The sequence below is a fragment of the Scyliorhinus torazame genome, chromosome 9 (genome assembly GCF_047496885.1).
Source record: "Scyliorhinus torazame isolate Kashiwa2021f chromosome 9, sScyTor2.1, whole genome shotgun sequence".
In the NCBI taxonomy this organism is placed as follows: domain Eukaryota; kingdom Metazoa; phylum Chordata; class Chondrichthyes; order Carcharhiniformes; family Scyliorhinidae; genus Scyliorhinus; species Scyliorhinus torazame.
In genome coordinates, this window is record NC_092715.1 from 205,034,768 (window position 1) to 205,060,609 (window position 25,842).

The following is a 25,842-nucleotide window of genomic DNA, read 5'->3' on the forward strand; positions in this document are numbered from 1 at the left end:
AAGTCAATTTCGGAGTAGAGATTTTAAATTTGTTTCTGAACAGAAGCATCATCAACTGGAGTTAGAGCAGCAGCTGGCAGCACTACAGTGCACCATGAGGCTGAAAGCTAGGTGGATACCACGTACCCACAGGTGTTCACCCCACAGCTGGAGTGTGCAGGCAGACAGAGAAGAAATGAGTAACTGTCAGGCAGGCAATGAGGACCAGGCACGTATTAGAGCAGTGCCTCAGGAGCATCTCTCTCCAACCAGTCAGTATTCATTTCTGGATGCTGGTCAGGGCAGTGATTCCTCTTAAGAGTACAGCCAAGGATTAAATAGGAAATAAAGGAAAGGGACTGGCAGCTCACAAAGGGAAGAGTCTTCCATTGCAATATAGTTTGAGAGGGGAGGGGCTGATTAGTGGCTAGGAAAAGCAGGCCGATGCACACCGACCGAGGGCATGGCTGAGCTCCTTAACCAAATAAATACCTTTATACATTATTACTGTTGCACACCCCATTGTTCACCCTCCCTCCCCCCTCCCCATACTCCGTGTCCTCACAGGCCGCATTTCCACTCAGCTCCCATTAATTCTGCATGCCCTTCCTCCTATTCCCTACATGCCCCTATTCATTTCCTTCCACCCTCAAATTCACTCATCCCCTTCTTCACCACCAAGGCACACACTTATCCCCCTCCTCTTGCACCACTAATCTCAGATGTGGTAGAGCCATCAGGGCCTAGACCCCAAGGCTGAATTCTCAGCCTCCACCACGTCTCCGTCCCCCCTCCCCCAGTTCTCAGCCTGCCCCCTTTCACCCGTTTGGCAGCGTCGACTCCTGCAGCCAAGGCATGGCAGACTTTCCAGCCAGTGCAGGAAGGTGCTCTGCAGGCTGCATCAGCAGCCACCGAGGGCATGGCGTTCGCAATGCCAAATCACAAAAACTGAGCTGAATCAGTACACACTGCAACTTCACAACCTGTGGCCAGGAGTCTGTTCTACAGAATGATCCAGATTCATTTCCTCAATGTAACCCTACTTTTATCTATAAAAGTGGAGAGCCGCATTTCAGAGCTGTGCGCGGCTCAGTTTGGTCACATTATCAGAAGGACATGGAAGCTTTACAGACAGTGCAAAGAAGGTTCACCAGGACATTGCCTGGTCTCAAGCGGGTTGGCTATGGCCAGGTTGGATAAACTAGGATTATTTTCACTGGAAAGACAGAGGCTGAGGGGAGACCTGATAGAGGTCTACAAAATTGAGGGGCATAGTCAAAGGCTTGTTCAAAGGCAAGTGTCAATTACAAGGGGGCACAAGTTAAAGGTGAAAGGGAGAAAGCTTAAGCGAGTCGTGAGGGGTACGTTTTTCACGCAGAAAGTGGTGGGTGCCTGGAACACACGGCCAGAAGATAACGCACATTTAAGAAGGGTGGTTCGCACAGCTGCCTACGGCGCTGAGGACCTGGGTTCGATCCCAGCCACTGTCTGTGTGGAGCTTGCACATTCTCCCAGTGGTCATGAGAATGTCGCTTTAAGAAATGTTTGGCTGTTCATATTACTGCAGTGATATCAGAGTGTGGGTGGAGCTGGGCTGTCAGCTTTTTACTTGTTTGCTGCAGGGTGTGTTTTAGTTTTGTTTTCAGTGTTGGGAGCTGAAGCCAGACAGAGCAGGTGTACTGTTGATCTCTCTGCCATGAAAAGACTATCTTTTGATCATTTGGTGAATTCAGAATTATAAGTGTTCTCAGTAGTGAATGTAAACGTAATGTGTTTCTGTTAAAAGGTGTTTCTTTTGTCTTCTGGATGTTGTTTGGGAAGTTATTAAGGATTACACAGTGTTGTATTTTAGCCCCTTTAATGGTTGCTAAGGAGCTGTTTAGCACAGGGCTAAATCGCTGGCTTTGAAAGCAGACCCAAGGCAGGCCAGCAGCACGGTTCAATTCCCATAACAGCCTCCCCGAACAGGCGCCAGAATGTGGTGACTAGGGGCTTTTCACAGTAACTTCATTGAAGCCTACTTGTGACAATAAGCGATTTTCATTTCATTTCATGTTCATTGTACGTTTTTAAAAGGTTAACTGGAGTTCATAGAATCAATATGGTTTTGTTTAAAAAAATACTTTTCCATTTCTGCTGTACCACACCTGTACAGTGGGCAGTGTGCTCCCCATACCACAATCTATTAAAAGTTGTGGGTCAGGTGAACTCCATGAAACACTTTGGGGTTCTCTTAAACCCTGGCCCATAACAAATTGAGGGCTCGTCTGCGATAAATGGCTATCTATTGGATTGGCTTAGTGAACTTAAGGACAGTGAGGGGTGAGCATATTGTGGTTGCTTTTCAGGTGTGGTATTCTAGTTTAAGTGGGGAATGTGTTGTGGACAATGGCTCTTTCAGAGGCTCTGAAGGTTTTGGGGGTGGAGACGATCACACGCAGTACCTTACGGAGAGAGACTAAAAGCAGACCGTTAGATTTGGCAAAAACATTGGTCAACATTACCTGACAAAATGCGAAAAGATGAGGTAACTATGGCAGTGGCTAAGCATGTAAAATTGCCCGAGATAGTCTGACTCATTGGAAATGGCAACCATTCAGTTACAAATTAAACAGAGAAAGAATTAAAGCAGCTTGAATACGAGAGAGAGAAGAAAGGAAAACAGAACGAATAGCCCTCACAGAACAAAACAAAAAAAAAAAAAAAAAAGAGAAAGGAAGATATAGATCAGGGAAAACGATAGAGAGAGTTTGAACTTCAGAAAATGGCCATGAAACATGACAATCAGTTAAAATTGGCAGACGTAAAGGGAAACGTACAGTTGGTTGATAGTGATGAGGATAGTGAGAAAGAGCGTCATGGTCAAAGGCTTGGTGGGAATCTATTTAAATATGTCTAAGCATTGCCCAGGTTTGATGAGAAGGAGGCGGAAGCCTTTTTCATTTCATTTGATGGCGAAACAATGAAATGGCCACAGGACATGTGGGTATTACTGATTCAAACAAAGCTGGTGGGTGGAGCGAGTGAAGTGTTTGCATCACTACTGGAGGAGGTATCGGAGACGTACGAGGAGGTGAAAAAAATTCCATCTTAGGTGCATATGAACTAGTGCCAAGCCTACAGACAAAGGTTTAGAAATTTAAGGAAAGAATTTGGTCAAACATACACGGAGTTTGAAAGGATCAAACAGAGTAATTTTGATAGGTGGAGAAGGGATTTGAAAAATAGACCAAACGTATGAAGCTCTCAGAGAAATTATACTTTTGGAGGAGTTTAAAAATTCAATTCCTGATGTAGTGAGAACTAATGCAGAAGAACAGAGGGTTAAAACTGCAAGATTAGCAGTGGAAATGGCAGATGATTATGATTTGGTTCATAAATCAAAGCTTGGTTTCCGACATCAGTTTCAACCGGTGAGGGACAGAAACTGGGGAAATGAGAAATACTCAAGTGGTAAAAGTAAAGGTGATCTGATGGGAGACAATAAAGAGAGAGTATGCCTCTATTAAAAAAGAAATCCAGGAGGGTGGAAGAGACACAAGTTTCAAATATTTTCACGGAATTAAACTAGGCCATGTAAAGTCAGTGTTGGTGGTTGAAGAAAAGCACTGGGAAGGCTGATGTGGTAAAACAGGATAAGACAGTGGGGTTTGTGAAAGTGGTAAAGGAAAGCCCAAGTAAAGTGAAGGAGGTGCAAAAGATTGCACAGCCTGATCAAGAGGTGATTGATAAGAAGGTGCCAGGTGTATTTAAATAATTTACTTGTGTGGGTAAAGTTTACTCATGTCTATCAGGAGGAACAGGTAAAGAAGTCACAATTTTAAGAGATACAGGAGCTAGTCAATCTTTAAATGGTAAGAGATGAGGAGTTATGTAGTTTGGGAAGAATGTTGCCAGAAAAGGTGGTAATATGTGGAATTCAGGGTGAGAGGAGTGGTGTTCCATTATATAAGGCAAGGTTGGAAATTCCAGTGAAGAGTGGTGAAGTGGTAGTAGGAGTAATAGAGAGAAACTATCTTGTCCAGGAATACAGTTTATCTTGGGTCATGATATAGCTGGATCGCAGGTGGGAGTGATGCTGACTGTGGTTGATAAGCCAGTGGAAAATCCGACAACTGAAGGGTTGAAGGACGAATATCCTGGGATTTTTCCGGATTGTGTAGTAACAAGGTAGCAAAGTCACAGGTTAAGACAAGAGGAGAAATCAAAGAGTGAAGATGAAGTTGAAGTGCAATTATCAGAAACGATTTTTGATCAGATGGTTGGAAAAGAACAGGTGGAGGATGAGGCGGATAATTTTAGTTCAGGAAATTTGGCGGAGTTACAACAAAAAGATGTGGAAATAAAACGGATGCATCAGAAAGCATACACGGAAGAGTAATCAGAGTGTATACCAGAGTGTTTTTACCGTATTAATAATGTCTTGGTGAGAAAATGGAGACCTTTACATATGCAGGCGGATGAAAAGTGGGCAGAAGTTCACAAGTAGTATTGCCGGTAAGGTATAGAAAGGAGGTGGTGTTGAGAGTTGCACATGAAGTACCAATGGGAGGTCATCTAGGAATAAGGAAAACTCAAGCTAAAATCCCGAAACATTTTTATTGGCCTGGACTACATAAAAATGTAGTTAAATTGTCAACCATGTCAAGTGATAGGGAAACCTCAAGCAGTGATAAAACCAGCACCCTCAATACCCATCCCAGCATTTAAGAAACCTTTTACAAGGGTCCTAATTGATTATGTAGGACCGCTTCCTAGAACAAAAAGTGGAAATCAATATCTTTTGACGATAATGGATGTGTCTACTAGTTTTCCAGAGGCCATTCCAGTAAATAATATTACTGCTAAAAAGATTGTGGAAGAGTTACTTAAATTCTCTACTAGATATGGACTACCCACAGAAGTACAATCGGATCAAATTTTACTTCAAGGTTATTCAAATAAGTTATGGATAGCTTTGGTATAAAACAACTTAAATCAACTGCGTACCATCCAGAATCGCAGGGAGCATTAGAAAGGTGGCATCAGACATTAAAGACAACGTTGAGGGCTTATTGTCAAGATTATCCAGAGGATTGGGATAAAGGAATTCCATTCGTACGGTTTGCAATTAGGGATGCACCTAATGAATCAACCAAATTTAGTCCTTTTGAACTAATTTTTGGTCATAAGGGGAGAGGACCACATAAATTGATTAAGGAAAAATTGGTGAGCGAGAAATCAGAAATTACATTATTGGATTAAGTGTCAAATTTTAGGGAATGATTAAATAGAGCAGGTGAATTGGCAACATTAAAAGTTGCACAAAATGTGATGAAACAGGTAGCGGACAAGAAATCCAAAGTTCGTAGTTTTGCCTGTGGAAATAATTTTTAGTGTTGTTACCAGTGATAGGTGAACCTTTAAAAGCAAGGTTTTGTGGACCTTATCAGATTGAAAGGAAATTAAGTGAGGTGAATTATGGTGGTTAAAAACTCCGGATAGAAGGAAAACGCGCCAAGTGAGTGTCATGTGAATATGCTTAAAAGGTACTTTGAAAGGGAAGGAGAGAAAAAGGAGGAGGTTTTAATGATTCTAAAGTGATGAACCAAATCCAGAAGACTGTGAATGACATACTCAAATTAAAATTGGAAAATGAAGATGTTCTTAAAACTTGGGATAAATTGTTGAGTTACCTTCCAGAGGAAAAACGAACTGACCTGAAAGAGTTATTGATATTACGTGGGCAAGTTTGTAGAGATAAATTGGGAAGTACTAAAATGGCTATACATTTAGAAAATGCTGTTCCAATCAAACAACATCCATATAACCCTTTAAACTTGGTACAGGTTAACAAAGAGGCTGAGAGCATGCTTAAAAATGGCATAATTGAAGTGGGTTGCAGCCAATGGAACTCACCCATAGTGATGGTACCAAAACTGGACGGTACCAAAGGTTGTGTGTGGACTATAGAAAGGGTAATGCAGTTACAAGAACGGACTCGTATCCTATCCCACGTTTGGAGGATTGCATTGAAAGTGGGACAATCAGCTTCCATTTCCAAACTGGATTTATTTAAAGGTTACTGGCAGGTACCTTTATCCAAAAGGGCGAAGGAGATTCCAGCTTTTGTGACTCCAGATGGTATATACCAATTCAAAGTTATGCCATTTGGCATGAAAAACACCCCAGCCCAGCCACATTTCAACGGTTAGGAACAAAATAGTTTCATGATTACCCAATGTGCAGTATGCATCGACGATCTGGTAATTGCCAGACATGGAAAGAACATTTAAAGCATCCGATAGTTATCCGATTGACTTCAGGGAGGCGGGTCTGGTGATAAACCTAGCCAAAAGTGATTTTGGAAAAGCCCAAGTCACTTTCCTTGGCCATACAATCGGACAGGGTCGAATGATCACACAAGATGTGAAACCAAGTTATTGAGGAGTTTTCAATACCCTCAAGACAAAGGGAAATGATGCGATTTCTTGTTTGATCGAACATTTGTGCAAAAGTTGTCGCGTGATTGCTCCACTGACGGACTTGCTCAAGAAGCGTAACAAATTCCAGTGGACAGCCGAGTTTCAAAAGGCATTTGACTGCCTGAAAGCTGTGAGAACCAATGCTCCTATGTTGGAGAGTTATAAGGGACTCTTTGTGCTCAGATTGAACTAAAGTATCTGACTTCACAGAGACGTAGAGAATGGATGGATCGTGCAGAGACCTCCTTGTTCAAAGAGACTATCAATTGAGAAGGATTATTTCAGCTGGAGGAAGACGAACGGGAAAAAAAGGGACTATATTATTATACCTGTTTGAGTGTGTTGTTTGTTGAAATGAAAAGTGTATTTACTGTGTGCATTTCTTAAAGGATAGTGAAAAGGTGAAAAACGAAACCAACTTGAAGTCGATCGGGGTTTTTTTCTTTGGGGGAGGGGGGGGTGGGGGAGGAGGGGAAGGTGTCATGAGAATGTTGCTTTAAGAAATATTTGGCTGCTCATATTACTGCAGTGATATCAGAGTGTGGGTGGAGCTAGGCTGTCAGCTTTTTACTTTTGTTTTAGGCTGTTTGCTGCAGGGTGTGTTTTAGTTTTGTTTTCAATATTGGGAGCTGAAGCCAGACAGAGCAGGTGTACTGTTGATCTCTCTGCCATGAAAAGACTATCTTTTGATCATTTGGTGAATTCAGAATTATAAGTGTTCTCAGTAGTGAATGTAAACGTAATGTGTTTCTGTTAAAAGGTGTTTCTTTTGTCTTCTGGATGTTGTTTGGGAAGTTATTAAGGATTACACAGTGTTGTATTTTAGCCCCTTTAATGGTTGCTAAGGAGCTGTTTAGCACAGGGCTAAATCGCTGGCTTTGAAAGCAGACCCAAGGCAGGCCAGCAGCACGGTTCAATTCCCATAACAGCCTCCCCGAACAGGCGCCAGAATGTGGTGACTAGGGGCTTTTCACAGTAACTTCATTGAAGCCTACTTGTGACAATAAGCGATTTTCATTTCATTTCATGTTCATTGTACGTTTTTAAAAGGTTAACTGGAGTTCATAGAATCAATATGGTTTTGTTTTGCTTAAAAAAATACTTTTCCATTTCTGCTGTACTACACCTGTACAGTGGGCCGTGCGCTCCCCATACCACAATCTATTAAAAGGTGTGGGTCAGGTGAACGCCATGATTCACTTTGGGGTTCTCAACCCTGGCTCATAACACACTGTCTGCATGGATTTCACCCCCACAGCCCAACGATGTGCAGGTTAGGTGGACTGGCCACACTAAATTGCCCCTTAATTGGAAAAAATAATTGGGTACTCTAAAAATTGTCAACAAAAAAAAAAAGCAACATTTAAGAGGCATCTGAATGTTTACAAGAAGAGAGAGGAACTAGAGGGATACTGTCAGAGTAAGGGCAGACATTTTTTTGGTTAGTGAGGGCATCACGATCAGCACAGTCTTGGAGGGCCGAAGGGCCTGCTCCTATGCTGTACTTTCTTCTTTGACACACATTTATCTTGATCTAGAATACAGAATCTGCCCACACAGTCAGGCAATCAAGGCCTTTTAATTGGAGAAGCAAAAAGGTTTTTAAAAAATGGGGCCCCAAGGAAAGGCCATGGAGCTAGCTAAACTGGTTTTGCAGACGGCTGGCACAAGTTTGATGGACCGAAGCACGATGAATGCCAGTCTTTTATTAGTATAACAAATCACTTGCGTTGTAAATTCTGAAGACAATTATAGTCATAGTTCCTGGATCAAGTTACATTTTAAACTGGCTGGGCATGGATTAGATCGCAACTTGACATTTATCCAACATCTTTAATACCAATGTTCAAGGCAATTCCACAGAAGACTCCAGGTTACTGGGTTAAAGGGTGAGAGAAAGAGCAAGAGTCTTGTCCAGTTGATCAACTGGAGCAAAAAAAAAAAAAAAAGTCAATCGTGCAGAGATTAAATATCTTTCACAACCTCAGAACATCCAAAAGCTTCAAGAAGCCATATTTAAAACATATTCACTTTTGTCATATAAAAAGCCAGCAACAAACTTGTGCACAGCTAAGTGACAGCATGGAGGTAAATATCCAGGTAATCTATTATTGTAATGTAGATTGAGGGCCAGGGAGAACTCATGCCCCTGCACTTCCAAATAAAGGCAGCGAGATCTTTTTGCCTCTACCTGACGAGGCAAACAATTCAACATTTCACCCAAAAAATGGCATCTCTGGCAGTGCAGCACTCCTGGATTATCCAATCTTCAGATTTCTCAAAAATGGAATTTCATTAATGGCCGAGGAGCTGTCAAATCACTGACTGTTTCATCAGAATGGGTAGCACGGTAGCCCAGTGGTTAGCACTATGGCTTCACAGCACCAGGGTCCCAGGTTAAATTCCTGGCTATGGTCACTGTGCAGAGTCTGCACGTTCTCCCTGTGTCTACGTGGATTGCCTCCGGGTGCTCAGGTTTCTTCCCACAAGTCCCGAAAGACGTGCTGTTAGGTAATTTGGACATTATGAATTCTCCCTCGGTGTATCTGAACAGGCGCCGGAATCTGGCGACTAGGGGATTTTCACAGTAACTTCATTGCAGTGTTAATGTAAGCCTACTTGTGACAATAATGATATTATTATTGGTACTTTCCTGTCACAGTGCGAAACAGATTGCCGAACTGGATCCCTGGAGGGGAATGCCATGATCCTTGAAGTGGATTTGCCAATAGAATACAAGGTCCAACAATAACACATGCTCCAAACTTAAGGGAATGGAGGAAAGCAGTCACAAAAGATGAAACCCATGGTTAGGGTTTAATATTTGCATCATGAAAGGGAAGAAAAAAAAAATCATTTCATTTATTGCCTCCAGCTGTGTCACACAATATGAATTAAACCAAAATGGACACTTTTAACAAAAATGGAGTGGAGGGTTCAGGGGACCTTGTTCTTGCCAACACCTGGAACTGCAAGAAGAAGGAGTGAATTTTCATATCTGGACAAGTTGCGATGATGAAGTTATTAAAATGCAAATGACCCTTCCTGTGAAAATGGCTACATTTAAGCAATTTGGACATGCTGAATTCTCCCTCGGTGGAGACTCGGGGCTTTTCAAGGTAACTTCATTGCAGTGTTAATGTTAACCTACTTGCGACAATAATAAAGATTATTATTATTTCTCAAACTAAAGACTTGGGTTCACAATACTATTGCAGCCTCTTAAACTCCAAACTTGAAATCCAGAAACAATGGGTGTGAAAAGCTCTTATTTCATCAAGATGGTTATGTGGATGAGTAATGGCCCACCCATCAAAACCTATTTACTAGGACAATGAGAAGAGATGCTCTGGTCACATGACAGAGACAAGGCACATTCGGATCAGACAGGCTGAAACACCATTGTCAACCAAGTGAAAACACCCAGGCTACGAATTCCTGCACTTAAGTCACATTTAGGCAAAGACTGGAGTTGGCCTCTACCCAAGGAACCGTACTAGGTTGTACTCGATTGGATTATAAGAGGGATCTGCTACTGAGAACATAAAACAACAGATCCTTCAAATCTAGCAGAACCTTTCTTCAGTGGACACAAAGGATTATAGGCCTACAAATGTTTCAAGTCTTCACCCAAAGAAAAACAGCTCTTGAACTTTTATAATCGCAATTTTTTGTTTGTGTGTGTGAGTGCGAGAAAGTGAGTGCAAGTATAATTGCACATGAGTATTGAACAATAAACGTCTCTTTAAAACTTACAAAACCCTCCCACTTGCCTGTTCACGACAGTTAAAACACTTTGTGTTGTGTTTTCACTGTCTTGGGCCACTGGAAACTCCATTTTTCTCCTCGCCCAACAGTAGAAAGTTGTAAAATTTCCTTAAATAACATTGTGAAGAGCCTTGGAACATGCCACTTTCAATGTCCAAAATGATTGGATTGCAAAGAATCGGGAACTTTTTAAACAAAACCAAATGCACTGAATTCCAGGTCAACTAAAATTTTCAAGATTGAGCTGCAGAGGTTTTTGTAGGGAAATGTTATCAATAAATATGGGACAGAAAAGATAGACAAATTGAGTTGAGGAACAGATCAGCCATGATTCAACTAAATAGTGGAAAAGGATAGAAATTCTGAGCGGGCCTACTTGAGCTTCTAAACACAACAGATTTCTCCTCTTCAGCACCACCACTCTCCCAAAAGTAAACTGCAGCACACAAACAAACAGTCTTGTGTGAATCACCCATGCCCCATCCCAACCAATACCACTGGACCTTCATGCCAGGCTAATGTTCATTGACACAAGTTGGCTGACTGGGCAAGCAAATGTGGTGCTGGTGTAGAGTCAAAAGCTGAACCGGAAATATATTTTTCTATCTGTATGACAGCTGCAGTCCAAAAAAAAAGTGTTCTCGCGGCCCGTGGAGGCTTAAAAAAAAAGTGTTAAACCAATGCAGGGGTACAGGAGGCTCCTGGAGTAGCTAACAGCACCATCCTGTGGTGGAGCCCTGGCACTTCTGTGATTCCCTCCCTAAATCTCTACTTTTTTGACCAAATAATAAGCCCCCCATCCTAAAGACCTTGGCTTGGTCAAATTTTTTTGTGGTCTGGTTTGCACTCTGGTGACACGACTAGAAACATTTTTTACTGAATTAAAAAGGGTGCTAAAAAACGCAAGTTGTGTTGGGGCTACTTGAAATTTAGATACTAGTATTTGCATTTTAGAATCAAGTGATTCAGATTCATTCGGAAATTTGAACAGTATCAGAATTTAAGAACGAGATTTCTCAGGAGCTGAGAATTGAATCAGTAGCGAGTCACCAACACCAGAAATTTCCATCCATGCCATCCGCCCCAAAACGCTCAGGCAGTATCGGTTTTTTAAAAATGTGCTTTCATGAGATGTGGGTGTTGCTGGCTAGGCCAGCATTTATTGCCCAGGGCAGTATTTATTGCCCATCCCCAATTGCCCTGGAGAAAGTGGCGGCGAGCCGCTTTCTTGAAATGCTGCAGCCCATGTGGTGTAGGAACACCCACAGCTTATTAGAAAGGGAGTTCCAGGATTTTGACCCAGCGACAGTGAAAGAATGGGTGGCACGGTAGCACAGTGGTTAGCATTGTTGCTTTACAGCATCAGGGTCCCAGGTTCAATTTCCGGCTTGGGTCACCGTTCGCACGTTCTCCCCATGTCTGCGTGGGTTTCCTCCGGGTGCTCTGGTTTCCTCCCACAAGTCCCAGTATGCGACAACTAGGGGCTTTTCACAATAACTTCATGTGTTAATGCAAGCCTACTTGTGACAATAATAAGTATTATTTTAAATGGCGAAAAAGAATTCCAAGTCAACATGGTGTGGGGCTTGGAGGGGAACTTGCAGCTGGTGGTGTTCACGTACATTAAACGGACATAAGACAGCATGGACTCTGGTTTCAACAGCAGACTAGCAGAGGTAGGGGCAGACTTGGGCAATGGTACATACATGAAAGTACGCGAGGCCAGTGGTGGCGCCAATATGTGGTTGGAAAATCATCTCAGGGTCACCCCAAGGAGCGTGTCTGGTTCAGCCTCAGAGTTGCTGGGGGAGAGGGTGAGGAAATAAAGAGTTGGTACACATGGAGCACAATTTGTCACAGGCATTAAAGACAACAACATCTTTAGCCTTTCCATTGTTCAATTAGAGGAAATTTCTGCTCATCCAATACTGGATGTCGGATAAGCATGGTGTTGAGGCAGAGCTGGGTGTCATGGGCATACAAGGGGAAACTGGCAGTGTTCGGATGAAATGGGTCACAGGTATCAGATTCCTCAATGACTCTCTCTCGAACGGATCTGTTCCCTGCAAGAACACTATTCACAATGCCCTATGCTGCTCTTGCTCATGTATTTGCTTTGTTTGAACCCTTGTTCCGCACTGTAACCAATCACTATTTGTCCATTATTTTTTTTGTCTACTATGTACGTACTGTGTATGTTCCCTTGGCCGCAGAAAAATACTTTTCACTATAGTTCAATACATGTAACAATCAATCAATGAGAAATAGGAAATGTAGGTACAACCATGCAAACACAAAACAGGTTGCTCCAGTAAAAGACAATTCAAAGCTACTCCCAAATACACAACAAAAAGCACCTTCTCTTACCTAGTTTTTATCAAGGCACTTCTTTCAAACTGCATTTACGGTGGCTCAATTTGTTAGCTTCATTCAATTTTAACCGACTTTGAGGTAAATGGGGAATAGTTCTACTGCAGAAGTGCAACATGGCCTAAAGCTGGTATGTGGTTTTACAATTTCAGTGCTACAGATAGAATGGTTTGTGTCGAAGGTTAAGTGCTTGAGTTTTACGCCAGCTTAAAATCATTCAACAGAGTATCAAAATAAGCAGTACCACAGGGGGACTACCAAACCATTTGGCAAGTACGGACGCTGATCATTGAATCACAATCATTGCAAACACAGAAATTAAAGCAATCTCATCTGTGAAGATTTTGAAATGAAATAAACAACTTTAAATTATATGGCAAATTTTTGACCACAAGCAGCATAAATACCAGGTCACAAAATTGAACTGAACAAGGTAATGCAAGGACAAGTGACAACCAACAACTTGATCAAAGGTGGTAGATTTTAAAAGGAGTCGAGAAGATAAAGAATCAGGAAGATTAAGGGAGCAAATTCCTGAGCTCAGGGCAGAGATAGCTGAAGACCTGGCCATCAATGACGGAGTGCAGGAAATGGGGCTGCACAAAGGGGTCAGAATTGGAGCTCTCAAGAGGGTTGTAGAGCTGGAGAGGTTCTAGTGATAAAAGGAGACCATGAAGGGATTTGACCATAAAGATGGAAAAAGAATTAACTCGAGGCATTGGGCGGCACAGCAGCACAGTGGTTAGCAAAGTTGCTTCATAGCTCCAGGGACCCGGGTTCAATTCCCTGCTGGGTCACTTGTGTGCGGAGTCTGCAAGTTCTTCCCGTGTCTGCGTGGGTTTCCTCCGTGTGCTGCGGTTTCCTCCCACTGTCCAAAGATGTGTAGGTTAGGTGGATTGGCCATGATAAATTGCCTTTAGTGTCCAAAAAGGTTAAGTGGGGTTACTGGGATAGGGTGGAGGTGTGGGCTTGGGTAGGGTGCTCTTTCCAAGGGCCGGTGCAGACTTGATGGGTCAAATGACCTCCTTCTGCACTGTAAATTCTATGATTGGTGGGCCCTGTATGTTGATCGGTGTGCAAAAGGGTGAAGGGGTGAGATCTGAGATACCAGTAGAAGAATTTTATATGATCTTAAATTCATACTGGATGAAAGTTGAAAGAAGATGGAAGCCCAGCTAGGAAGACAGCACTGGAACGCAAAACTGGAAGGTAATAAAAGCACGAACGAGGGTTCCAGCAGCAGAGGAGTTGAGGAAGGGTAGAAAGAAGTGATCGGACAGAGGCAGAAGTGGACGCCTTTATGGAAAATGCATGAAAGACAGAAATGGCTGGAAATGCACAACAACAGGGTCATCAACATTTGTACAGAGACAACAGGTTTGGGGTGTAAACACATGTCACGACATCCCTACTGAGCGGTCTGGATCCAAAACTGTTCAGATTCCAATTGACATGCACTTACATGCATGTATTTCATCGAATCATGCAATTTACAGTGCAGAAGGAGGCCATTCGGCCCATTGGGTCTGCACCAGCCCTTGGAAAGAGCACCCTACTCAAGCCCACGCCTCCACCCTATCCCCGTAACCCAGTAACCCCACCTAACCTTTTGGAAACCAAGGGCAATTTGGCATGGCCAAGCCACCTAGAATTTCCAGTTTTAAAGATGACACTTATTCACCCTGCCAATTACTAGCAATCTCATGACCAAGTCGCAAAAAAAATTTAAAAAAAAAAAAAAAAAAAAAATCTAGATTGTGAATATGGGCCACTTGTTAACTACAATCACCTAGTAAGCTTGCCATGGGTCACTTGAGAAAGTAGAAACTTCCTGGTTCAGCCCAATCGAGATAATCTCACGAGGTTGAGAAGCCACTTTCTGACTAGGGGAGTAGACCACTTCATTGCTTATACAAGGCAACTTGGTGAAAATCAAGACGACAGTGATTCTTGCTGCCAATTGCAGTTTCATTGCCAAGAAAATTCTGAACCCTCCTATTCCAACCATAGTCAAAATGCATCTTCACCTTTTAAGGTCGTACAATTTGACTTAAAACACTCAAATTAAACTGTCCCACACGCCAGTTGATTTGGATTTTACAGAGTGGCCTGTTTCAGTTCTGTCATTTTTTAAAAATTCTCTCTGGTGGGAGGAACTGGCACGACATCCCTAATTTCCTTCGAGAAATTGGTGACTATCACCTTCTTGAACTGCTACATTCCATGTGGTGACGGTCTAACCAAGGTTGTGCATAGCTGAAACATCACTTGTATCCATTCAATTGGCATCGATTGCAAAACTGTCCTGAACAGGTACAGAAAAATAAATGTACATCTGGTTCCCACCACAGATCCCTGCCCAGTCTCTTGGGACCTCAGTGCAGAAGGCGGCCATTCGACCCATCAAATCTGCATCGATCCACTCAAGCCCTCACTTCCACCCTATCCCCGTAACTGAATAACCCCTCCTAACCTTTTTGGTGACGAAGGGCAATTTATCATGGCCAATCCACCTAACCTGCACATCTTTGGACTGTGGGAGGAAACTGGAGCACCCAGAGGAAACCCATGCAGAAACAGGGAGAATGTGCAGACTCCGCACAGACAGTGACCCAGCGGGGAATCGAACCTAGGACCCTGCGCTGTGAAGCCACAATGCTATCCACTTGTGCTGCCTGTGCTCCACACTTTCTAGCTTTTAACCATTTAGAAAGTACCCTGGTCTATCCTTTTTGTTAGGATGTGAATGACCTCCCATTCGCCCATTTACTTAATCTATTGAAATTTGAATATGTGGCTTTCTATCCCAACATCCAAGTCATTACTAAATCCTCACCATCTCCTATAACGGAGTGGCATGCAAAACCACTTTTTGGAGGCTACCAAGAGTTTACATATATTATAGAATCGGATTTATATATCGATCAAACTAGGTAGGGATAGCGCACTCTCCATCATGAATGATTAATGAACTTAGTTTTTAAAAAGTGGACATTTGTGTGGTGCATGACGAATAAATTTGTGGAATTTGAACAGTTGACCGACTGAAGTCCATTATTCAAACCACGAAGTGACACAATAATTGGTATTTCAACTCAAAACAACTTGAGAAACAGGTTGATGACATTGATCTGCACCATTAAATCGTTTCCTCCCTCCACTGATCCTGCCAAACCTGCTGAGCATTTTCGGTTTTCATTTCAGAATTCCAGCAGTTCAGCATCTGCAGCGTTTTTGGTTCCTGCATTCTGTGCAATGTACAGAATTAAACATTTCAAACACAGATTAGGTGGATTGGCCATGCTAAATTGCCCTTAGTGTTCAAAATTACCCTTAGTGTTGGGTGGGGTTACTGAGTTATAGGGATACGGTGCAGATGTGGGCTTGGGTAGGGTGCTCTTTCAAAGAGCCGGTGCAGACTCGATGGGCCGAATGGCCTCCTTCTGCACTGTAAATTCTATGAGATTCAATCAGCAAGGGTCATCCATTTGGACAGGAATTAATCCTATGATAGCACGAGGCAGGAAGAGGAAACGAGTAGCAAAATTGCATTTTCCCCCAACTGTGACACTTCAGTACTGGAACATCCCCAGAGCAGTCTGATAGATTGAAATCTATCCCAGGAGTGTTAATGCCCTGCAGTACAGTACAGCTCACCATGGCTTCTTCAACAGCATCCTCCATATCCATGCCCTCTACAGCCCAGAAGGATAAGAGTAGCAGTTGCATGCGATCACCACCACCTGTAGGTTTTCCTCACTAGTTGCACACACCCCAGCCTGACTCGGAACCATATTGCAGTTCCTGCACAGCCACTATCAAAACTCTGGAACCAGCTCCCTTGCATCACTGTGGGTGCATCACATCATCTGGACTGCAGCAGAGGTGGTGACTCACCATCACCTTCCCAAGACTAATAAATGTCTGCCTCACCACATCCCAAGAACAATTTTTTTTTTTTTTTTTTTAAATAAAGTGTTAGGAGTCTATTGTCTGATTTTAGAAACATGAAAGGCCCATCCTCTGGTTTTCAGAGCATTATGAAACAGTGGTCTAGTACAATTATAGGAACAGGATATTAGAGTTCACTTTTTCAGGTAATCTCTAGGCAATAGGCTACACCACATGACTCCACCACAGTAATCCATTTGATGTGCTTTGAACATCTGGACTTTTAAGCATCCAAGGGCTATATAGAAGAAACTTCTGCTCAAACCTACACTTAGCAGTAGCCAGAATAGGTCACTTTCTCCGGTTTAACAAAATGTAATCTCATTTCACAACAGCAAGGTGTTGAAATCAATGCACAATTCGGTCTTCATGTGAAACTGCAAAGATATCCCAAATTCCATGATGTCAGCTTTGGCTGGACAAAATTGTCCCAACATTCCCACTGCTCCCTTTACTAGCAATAATGTGTAGTGGCAGTCACTCATTGCAAAAACACAATGAATTTATCATCGCACAGAATAGCAGCACTATGGGCGAGTGTAGGGCAAATTTAGCTGCCTAGCTTTTAATTTTTAAGCCACCTAAGCCATTCGCGTCATTCCTTCATGATCTCACCTTCTTTCAGGCTCCCCTTACTAGGACCTGTGCTTAGTGTTGCACTAGAGGAACTTGCTCTATCACAACATTGCCAAGTATCTTCAAATTTTCCCTTCAAGCAACAGACAACTAGAACCACCAACTAGGTTAATCATCAAGTTCTGCTGCAGTATATAAATTGAACAACCAATTAAGTTTGATCAGTTTCATCCAATTTTGCTCTTAAGGAAAATCGAGAACAAGGGGGCATTAATTAAAAATCAGAACACCTTTTCCGCACAAGGAGAGGTGAAAATCCGTAGCTCTCTTCCCCAAGACTGTGGGTGCTGGGTCAGTTGAAACTTCAAAGATAAAAATGGTTCGATTTTTGTTGTTAAAGGGATTATGAAGCAAAAGTGGCAGCATGGTGACAGTGGTTAGCTCTGCTGCCGCAGCACAAGGGACCCGGGTTCAATTCCAGCCTTGTGGAGTTTACACCTTCTCCCAGTGTCTGCGTGGGTTTCCTCCCATAGTCAGAATGTGCATGTTAGTTGGATTGGCTGTGACGAATTGCCCCTTAGGTGTCCTAAATGGTTAGGTGGGGTTACTGGGATTGGGGGGGGGGGGGGAAAAAGAGAGAGAGAGAGAGAGAGAGAGAGAGAGAGAGAGAGAGAGAGAGAGAGAGAGAGAGAGAGAAAATTTTCTTTTGCATTGCAACATTAGGCATAAAAGACTAAAGCTGGCAATTTAGAGGTTCTGACTAGGCAGGTTACAAAAAGGTCCCGTCTGTGTTGAGATGACAGTAAAGCAAGCCATCGAGGCACAAGACTGGATTTGCAATTAGATGCAGTGTAGTGATACACCTTCCACACACACACACACACAATCCTCACCCAAACGCTGGCAAATTCCAGACAGGAACAACTTGCTTAATTAATTGAGGGGACAATAATGAGGCAGTGTCATTGGACTAGTAATCCAGAGGCCCAAAATAATAAAGCAGAAAAGTTCTAAACCACAATGGCAATCTGAGAATTGCATTTTAATGGGAGAATAAAGTGCTGGAATCTGGTTTATTGATGGGGTTTTGGGGGGGGGGGGGGGGGGGGGGGGGGTGCACGTCTGGCAAATATGCAACTCCGGCAAAACCAACATGGTTGACCCCACTGACCTCTGGAGTAGCCAAGCAAGTAATCAGTTACATCAAACCACTACCAGCAGGTCATCAAGGCAGCCCACTATAACCAGCTCAGAACTACCAGAGATGGGCAACATTACAGCAATGCCACAATCCAGAAATAAAAACACAACACATTTTATGCGTCACTCTACTGTCTTTGCATGCATAGATCTTAAAACCCGTCTAGAGACATGCCAGCCCCACAATCAATTCAGTCCATCCACCCCCCCCCCCCCCCTCCATTCCATGGTTTGTTGAGCCCTTTCACATGCATTCAGAATTACACTTGTGCCGAGAATTTCAAATGCAGAAAATGTTTCAAATGCCTTTCAGTCATTATTTCTGAAATTAACAGGATTTTTTCCCTCCCAAAAGCCTGACATTTGGAGAAATAATCTAATTTATACATTATACTGAAGATTGAGAGATCAAATGTTTGACTAAATAGGTTCAAGATCAATAATTGCTACTGATCTATAGTAATTAAATACACTCCACATTCTGTAACAGGCAGATTCTATGCAATTCAATATGCCACAATTCAGTCTTCTACATGTAATAAGCACAAGTGTTAAAACATCATTCAAGATGCTATCTCTCCTTAGTGCAAGCTACAATTTCACTTCCAAACCACTAAGCTGGAACATTCAGCTACCAAAGAGGGAAGCTGACAGCAACAAGAGATTATTTCCACAACCAACTTAATACACAGTCTATGGAAGCTTTGCAATAAAGCAACAAGATATTTCAAATTACACAGCTCCGCCATTGTCAATTGTCAAAATCAGCCAGAGTTTGGAAATTTGGTGCCAGAAATCACCACCTCCTCAAAAGCATTCTCGCTGCTCCAACTTCACATCAGTTGCAGATGACAAACAGAACGGATTTTTTTTTTTTTTTTTTTTTTTTAAATTCCCAGATACGATGAACATTTTTAAATACAAAAAGTAAATTGCTGTAAATCTCGAATACAAAACCAAAATGCTGAAAATCTGAACGATAGACAAAAAAAATGCTGGAAATATGCAACATATCAGATAACATCTATGAATGGAAAAACAGAGTTGACCTTTCAACATTTATAATGTTATCTTAAAAAGTGGATCACATCAGTGGGGTACCCAAATGCAGATCGCAATAACTTGCATTTATATAGCACTTTTGTAATATTGTAAAATTGTAAAATGGCTTCAAGTGCATCACAAGAGCATATGCAGACAAAAATTAGCAAGGAGGCAACATTAGGGCAGAAGACCAAAACTAGGTCAAAGAGGCAAGTTTTAACAAGTATCTTAAAAAGGGAGGAACGGTAGAGGGGTTTAGAGAGGCAATTCTGGAACTTTGTGCCGTCAGCCATCTAAGCCCCACCATTAATGATAGCATCAAGAAAATTGGGGGGAGGGGTTGAGATGTACAAGAGATCATGAGTTGTAGAGCTGGAGGAAGTTAAACATCACATACAAAATACATATGGCTGAAGCATCAGGGCTAGACGTTGTCCATCCCACCCCCATCTCAAACCATATGCTATCCTGGGCAAAAGACAAAATCAAGTTGGGATGTAACGAACCATGTGAACACAAGGATGAGAAATTTAAAAACCAAGGCATTTGTGGACTGGCAGCCAATAACACATGACAGTGATTGGTAAAGAGAGTTTGGAAGCTTTCCCCTGTTGTTTGCATTTATTGTCACCACCATTTGAGTAAGGAGAGTCGGCCCCACACACCCCTCCTCCTACCACCACCCCACCTCCTTTTCATGGTACAAGCACCAACAATTTGTTAATGGAATATTTTCTTGCCACTCCTTCCACTCTCAAAATTTATTAGTGAGACGCCTCGTGACCAGAAAGAGCCAAGTACAATAGCTCGAGGGCTTAGGATAAAGAATTTTAAAATAAGTGAAAATAATAAATCAGACTAAATAGAAATAATTTAACATATTTTGGTATAAACATAGAAATCACCAAGATTAGACTATGGAGTGCTGTGAGGGCTATGAATGATGTGGCCATGCCCAGACAGATTAATGTGCATGGTGAAACAACACATGAATGGTGTGCAATTGCTATACACCAACAGAAAGTTACACAGCAAGGGTCAACTGGACATAAACTTTGCAACATTCAGTTGGGTGAATGTCTTCCAAAGAGTGCTCACCCCCAGGTTCTGCAGAAGGTGGTAAGGGAGACTAGGTGACCATCAGCACAGATTAGGAAGGAAAACGCGAGGGCTGACGAGGAACATGCAACACTGGATTTGTCTCATAAATATTTATTTAGGGTCCAGTGATGCGGACATCGCTCCAGTCTTCCAACCACATCAGACATTCCCTTTTCCCCCCATCGGCGCACCCGGCACCCTCCCCCCTCACCACTTAAAATCAGTTCTGATGAAAGGACATTGACCTTCACTACCCTTTCCTCCTCCACCAGATGCTGCCAGACCCCAGTATTTCCAGCATTTTTCTTTGTTATTTCAGATTTCCAGCATCTGCAGAATTTTGCCAATGATTTTGGGGGAATTGATCAAATATGATCTCCAGTTCCCAGTAGTGTGTTGCTCCCCATGTGCCAGGGCTTAGGACACCCAGGAAGAAAATACAAGAGGTGCTGGAATCAGATGGTGGGCAGGAAAACAGCTCGTGTGGGAACCAACGAGTAGGTCAATTAAATTCAAAATAAAGCAGCAAACGTGTAGTAAAGACCTGCAGAACATATGGGGACAGTTACCCATCTTCATGTACAGAAGCACAATAAAATAAAGGCCAACAAACACAGCTAGATGCAGCGAAAGAGGTGGCTATAACTGGATGAGACAGGGAGCTGAATATTCCAGGTCACAATTTTTAGAGAAGCCAGGAAATTGGGAAAGGAGTAGCAGCACTATTGGTAATTGTGTCTTTTCTTTAAAGATCTGATTTCAGCATGGGTGTTCAGATAGTGGAAACGCGTTAAGAAATGGGAATGGGTGCAAGACGCTGGTTGCAATTGGTAAGATGTAAAAAGAGATCCTAAAAGTAGCTGCTAAAGGGTTAGTGGATGTATGGATTTTAATTTTCCAAAAATCCTTGGATTCTGGAGTACTGCTGAATTGGAAAACTGCCAGTGTCACACACCTATCCAAAATGGGAGGGAGGCAAAAAGCAGGTAACTATAGGCAGATTAGCTCAATATCTATTGCTAGAAAAATGTTGGAATCAATTAAGTAATAGCAGCACATTTGGAAAATCATAATCTAATCAAGCAGAGACAGACAGCATGCCTTTAGGGAAGGGAAAGTGCGTCTTACTAATTCAGAGTTTTGCGAGGAAGTCTCAACCAGAGTGGAACCAGTAGATATGTTGTATTTGTACTTCCAGAAGGCGCTCGACAAGGTACTTCACAAGGGCGGCAGTGGTGAGCACGGTTGCTTCACAGCACCAGGGACCCGGGTTTGAGTCCTAGTTTGGGTCACTGTCTGTGCGGGGGTTTCCTCCGGGTGCTCCGGTTTCCTCCCACAAGTCCTGAAAGAAGTGCTTGTTAGGCAAATTGGGCATTCTGAATTCTCCCTCAGTGTACCCGAACAGATGGAGTGTGGCCACTAGGGGATTTTGAAAGTAACTTTATAGCAGTGTCAATGTAAGCCTACTGGTGAACTAATAAAGATTATTATTAAATTAAGTCATAAGACACCATGGAGATGGTATATTGGCATGGGAATTGTCTAATGGGCAGGCAACAAGTGGGCATAAGGGGTCAGTTTTCCATGTTGGCGACCTGTAACTAGTGGGTTCCACAGGAAATAATGCTGGGACCACAACTGTCTAAAATATATATTAATGACTTGGAGGAAGAAAACAAAATACTGTAGCCAAATTTGCAGCCGACACAAAAAATAGGTGGAAAGGCAAGTTGTGAGGGGGATGCAAACGGTTTGCAAAGAGATATCGATAGGTTAAGTAAATGGGAAAAAGGTTGGCAAATGGGAGTAGAATATGGGAAAATGTGAAGTTGTTCATTTTCGAAGGAAGAACAAGAGAACAGAATATTATTTAAATTGAGGAAAGCTGCAGCACAAGGACTTGGGGGGACTTGTGCATGAAACCCAGAAAGCTAGCACACAGGTGCAGCAGATAATCAGGAAGGCTAATGGAATGTTGGCCCTTATTTCAAGGGGTTGGAGTATAAGAGTAGGGAAGTCTTGCTGCAACTGTACACTGTACTGGGGAGCTGGGGAGACCACAGGCACGATTTAATGCCCAGAAAACAGTCCCGTTTTGGGCATATATAGCAGGGTATATCCCAGCGCTGCAGCGCCGAAAGCAAACCCGCTATCAAATGGAATTCTGTTTTGTTTTGGACTCGGCGAGGAACACCCCTGCCAACGCCACACTTACCTCACTTCCTGCACTGACGAGCTCATTTTCAAATGCCACCCAGGTAGTCCCAACCCCCCCCCACCCCGCCTAATGCAGCCTCTGGACCCCCCCAATTTACCTTTCAAGAGGTTGAGGACCCCCACCCCCCCCAACCCCACCTCTTAAGGGCAGAGTACCCCTTGGCCCAGCAACCTGGCAGTACCAAGGTGTCTAGGAAACACCAGGAGTGTTGCATTATCATCCTGGAGATGGGTTAGAGAATGTTCCCTGATATGGTGGGATTATCTTATGAGCAAAGGTTAAACAGATTGGGACTCTACTCATTTGGATTTAGAAGAATCTTCTTAAGATGATCTCATTGAAACATATAGGATCCTGAAGGGGCTTGACAGGGTAAATGCAGAGAGGATGTTTCCCCTCATGGGAGAGTCTAGGACCAGAGGGCATTGTGTCAGAATAAAGGGGTGCCAATTTAAGACTGAGATGAGGATGAATTTCTTCTCCGGGGGTCGAGTGTCTTTGGAACTCCTTGCCACAGAGAGCTGTGGGGCCAAGTCCTTGTGTAATTTAAGGCAGAGAGGTACAGATTCTCAATCAGTAAGGGAATCAAGGGGTACGGGGAAAGGGCATGTGCGGAATAGCCACGATCCTTTTGAATGGCAGAGCAGGCTCAAAGGGCCGGATGGCCTATTCCGGTTCCTATTTCTTATGGTCTTACGCTGAAGCACATACTAACCATTGCAACAACACCCGTCCACATTTCATTTCTTTAAACACAGTAAAAGATCCCACAGTCCGTCACAGAAATGTTAACAAACAAAAAAATATCTGGCACCAAGCCACAAGGAGATATTGGCACAGATGACAAAAAGCTTGTGTGGCAAGAACAAAATCATTATAACGGGAGAAATTAGTTTTCACAGCGCAAATAGGATGGTTAATGCATTTCAAGAATCTAGTATTCAGGAGCAATATATTTTAGAGCTGACAAAGGAACAAGCCATACTGGATTTGGTGGAGTAGCAAACCAGAATTTGTTAATCTGATGGCACGAGGGTATCCTGCAAATAATGATCATAAGTTAATTGCACGTGAAACAGGAATCAGAAGGGGAAGTCACAAATTAATGTTTTTAACTGGGTACTGTAAATTTTGAAGGAAGAGATGAATTGACCACAGTAAAATAGGCTGCACAAAATGAGTAAACAGAAGCATTTAATCACAACACGAGTTGAACTAATCTGATCTTTAGAGATCAACTGGAATTCTATAAATTAAGCTACAGAACTGCACAATCATAAATAAACACCTCCGTGTTAGTCAAAAGACATCCAGACAACTACAGACTACAAATTAAAACAGAAAGTGATGAAAATACACAGGGCTGGCAGCATCTGTGGCAAGAACGAGACTTATGTCAAGCAGAATATGGCTTCTTCAGAATTGAACAGCAGAAGAGACATATTAGTCTGCTTACCTCTCCACAGATGCGGCCAGAGTATTTCCAGCACTTGTTTTCATTTCAGATTTCAAGCATCCAGAATATTTTGCTTGAATTTCAGACTACACAAACTCGGGCTGACTTCTCATTGGTGCTATCTATAGCCGATGGGTAAAATCATAGAAGGGTAAAATCATAGAAGCCCTACATGTGGCGATATGCATCACCGTATATACACAAGGGGTTATACTACAACTAAGTAAACACTAGAGGGAGCACCGGAGATGTCATGATATGCAAAGATGCAGCTAACGAACACTTAGAATAGGACACAACCAATGAGCAGTCCAAGACACCCAGAAGTGACACTACCACAAGGGGGCATTACACAACCCATATACAAGGACAGGGCACACATGCTCTTTCGCTTTCCACAGGCGACACTTGGAGAGTAGGACAGGGGCAGATCAGAAGCATCACACCCACCACGTGGCTTAGAGCAGACTGGTTAGTTAGGCTGAGTTACTATAGCAAGATTAGCAGGAGAGTCGAACTCAGAGAACTGTGCTAATGGTTCAATAAATCACATAACTTACTTCAACGTCTGGAGTATCGTTTCGTCAAAGCTACATCGAGTTGCAGCCTGTGTTATCCCAGAGTACATAACACACTACAGTGCAGAAAGAGGCCATTTGGCCCATCGGATCTACACGGATCCTCTGAAAGAGCACCCCACCTAGACCCACACCCCTCCCTATCCCTGTCACCCCATCTAACCTCTTGGCACTAAGTGATTATTTAGAATGGCCAATCCACCCAACCTTCACATCTTTGGACTGTGGGAGGAAACCGAAGCACCCGGAGGAAACCCACACAGACACGGGGAGAACATGCAAACTCCAGTCAGCCAAAGCCGGAATTGAACCCAGGTGTCTGGCGCTGTGAGTCAGCAGTGCTCACCACTATGCCACCGTGACACCCCAGTAGGGTAAGGGCTGTAACTGCCACCATATAAATCATAGCAGGTGGCCAGCGAAAAGGTATCAGACTACTTCCTAGAACACAACATAATCCAATTGCCCAACATTCATTGTTTTAGGCAAAAGTTTAGTCTTCTGAAACATGGGTAATATTTCTTCAGGACCTTACACTTAACAGCACAACAAGGACTGGGGTCAGAGTGCAGAAGCTTCAGAGCAGCACAAGACTGATTGATCCGCAGATGATACTGGGCTGTGTCTCAGTCCCACGATCACGCTCCCAACTCTGTTAGGGTTTGCGAGCCCCCCTCGGCCTGCGGTGCTACAACAACTGGGTCCATTATCTCACTGCCAACAGAAAACTCAAGCGATTCATTGTTTTTTAAAATAAATTTAAAGTACCCAATTATTTTTTTTCCAATTAAGGGCAATTTAGCATGGCCAATCCACCCAACCTGCACATCTTTGGGTTGTGGGGGTGAACCCACGCAGACAAGGGGCAATGTGCAAATTCCTCACTGCACCACTCAGTGATTCACTGTTAAGATGTACCAGCTCTGTGTAGTTGAAGCAGGTCAGCTGAAGGATCACCCCGCAAGGCAATGTCCAGGGCACGCAAACACAGGGTTTCACAGCCATGGGGGGATACACACACACACACACACACACACACAGCCTCTCTCTTACACACACACGCAGGATCTCTCACGCACACAGGGACAAGCCACAACCCCCCCTCTCACAGACACACACACAGGGGGGACACAGCCA

At 43.0% G+C, this 25,842-nt stretch overlaps 1 protein-coding gene across 3 annotated transcripts in view; it reads right to left on the bottom strand.

The window, feature by feature from the left end:
- The window catches only part of slc20a2 (solute carrier family 20 member 2), a 109,516-nt gene that overhangs the window by 80,238 nt on the left and 3,436 nt on the right, over positions 1-25,842 (bottom strand). Inside the window, exon 1 of one of the 3 annotated variants that reach the window (XM_072517016.1) lies at positions 24,688-24,840. The exons of the other annotated variants lie outside the window; for them this stretch is intronic. The gene's annotated coding sequence lies outside the window, so the exon portion shown is untranslated. Of the gene's footprint in view, positions 1-24,687; positions 24,841-25,842 lie in introns of those variants that run through there. 3 annotated transcript variants of the gene reach the window in all.